Genomic DNA, 2500 nt, shown 5'->3' with positions numbered 1-2500 from the left:
ATGGGGGTGTGGAGGGTGTGGGGCGGTGGAAGGGGAGGAGTGAGGGTGGACGTTCGGGGGGGGGGGGGGATCGGATGGTGCAGAGATGCGTAGGGGGTGAGGTCAAGGGAGTCGTAGGGGACAGGAGCAATAGGAGATGACACTGGTAAGATTTATGAAGGTGTCGAGTGTTTAGGTTTGACGTGGCAGGTATTGAAAGATGTAGGAGGTGGGGTGTGTATGAGTGAGAGGTTCCTGGAAGGGGGGGTGTTGTGCGAAAGTGTTGTATATGTTGTGTTCATTAAGTGTGTCGAAGGAGTTTGAAAATTGTATATCTATGTAAACGATCCGATGCAGCTGACATGATGCCAGCCAGTATGCTCGGACCAGTTACAACAAATATCACACTGGATCGCCCTTTGCTCTCATTTCACCGTTTTTGTGCATAGCACACCAGGGTACCTTTGTTGGTAAGGACCAGGGTTAACAATAGCACCAGCGTCTCCATAAAGGAGAAACAGGAGGAGGATGGTGTGTCTAGTATGAGGACTTGTATTGTTAAAATTTGTTTTGAAGCATCGTGCGGCAGCGAGAGTAAATATTATATTCGTGTTTGTATGTTCCTTGGGTGTGTCGTAAAAAGTAATTGTCTTTGTTTGCGTATGAAGTATTTGTGCATGAAGAGTAAGTGCTAATAGTAACTTGATATGATGCAAGAGGTAAGGTGTGGCTTTCTGTGGCGTTTTAAATGGTGCAGTCTTACCTTCTATGGGAATGTTTGTGTACGATGTTGTCTTGAAGCCGGTTGGAGTGACACCGGCTTGTTGCCGGTCATCGTGACTGGAACACCTGTTTATATCGTTTGGGTACTTCCTTGTTAATAGTGTCATTTAACAAAACGTCTAACTTAAAACTTATCAATGAAATTAAAATGGATTAACAAAAAAAAAAAAAAAAAAAAAAAAAAAAAAATATATATATATATATATATATAAGAATACACACAAACACACACACACACACACACACACACACACACACACACACACATACACACATATATATTGTATATTAAAAGATCAAACAGGCGGGTATATGTCGACTTGTAGGTATACTACTTGGAGGAGGTTGGCGAGGGAGAGGGTACGGAGCTGAAGCGTAAACAGCTGTCCACCACGGAAAATGTCTACACACACACACACACACACACACACTAACGTGCATATATATATATATATATATATATATATATATACACATATAATATACATACGTATATACACATATATGTATATATATATGTATTTACGTATATATATATATATATATTTACATTATATGTATATATATATGTTTATATATAACAATCCTCCCTGACCTGGCCTAGTTTAGTGCCCTCTCTGAGAACCACTCAAACATTTCATCCAGATGGGCACTATCTGTTATTTCCAAGGTGTGGTTTCTCCAATATTTACCTTTAGAACCCACACCATAAAAGATGAAGAATCATACAGGGTATTTATGATCTAATTTCAACCTTAGAGGTAACTGAGAGAAGGGGTAATATCAAAACACTTACTAAGCTTACAAATTTTAGTTGACATTATGAATCATAAATCATTACACTTTTACAATAATATAAACATACATTTACCAAAATGTCCAGCTACTCCAACTTGTCACTAGTTTATCTTCTCAGCTATCTTCTTTTTTTTTCATCCATCTCCTGGGCTCCCAAAATATATATTCTTTCATTCTTGTGCAAAGCACCAGGAACAAATAAATCCAATCTTTAGCAAAACCATAAAAAACAAAACAAAAACATAAACTAGAAAAGAAACAATATTCTAGTTTAGGAATGATAAAACAATATAAAGTTATAAATCTAAATAAGTCATTTCTTAAAAGAATAAAATATATATTGCAAACAAACAAATTACGTATAACATTTATGTTATAATACATGATCTGAGTAATTGTATGGACATTCTAGTAAATTTTGACTAAACATCATTTTAATAGTATACAATTATAAATGTTAAGAACACTTACGCTTTGAATGGGTTTTAAATTCTTAATAATAATGAGAGAGACACATCGGGATGTTGTTCAGTGCCATGTGCCAGCCTCGAGCTGTGAAGAAGACATACTGTTTATCTCTAATTTCTAGTTTGATCTCCAATATTTACTTCCTTTTGTTCTATAAATCAAATATATAGTATCTTATGACTTTATTCATGATATAATTACAGTTGAACATTCTTTCTTACCTCGGATATTTCATGATAATCTAAAAGACTTTCAGGCTGTTGTATGGCACTCTTCTCTGATCTCTTTCTCTCTCTCTCTTTATGATTATAGCAATAGTATCAGGCTTTATGACGGTATTTATTTCAAAATTTAAAGTCTACTCAGATCACATATAGTACAAACATATAGTTCTTCTTAACCTATACATGCATAATTTTCAGAACTTAAATTAATTTATTCAATAACAAAAATAGTACATATTGTTTTCTTA

Source organism: Penaeus chinensis, chromosome 11, assembly GCF_019202785.1.
Source record: "Penaeus chinensis breed Huanghai No. 1 chromosome 11, ASM1920278v2, whole genome shotgun sequence".
Classification (NCBI taxonomy): Eukaryota; Metazoa; Arthropoda; class Malacostraca; order Decapoda; family Penaeidae; genus Penaeus; species Penaeus chinensis.
This window is presented reverse-complemented; position numbering follows the sequence as displayed.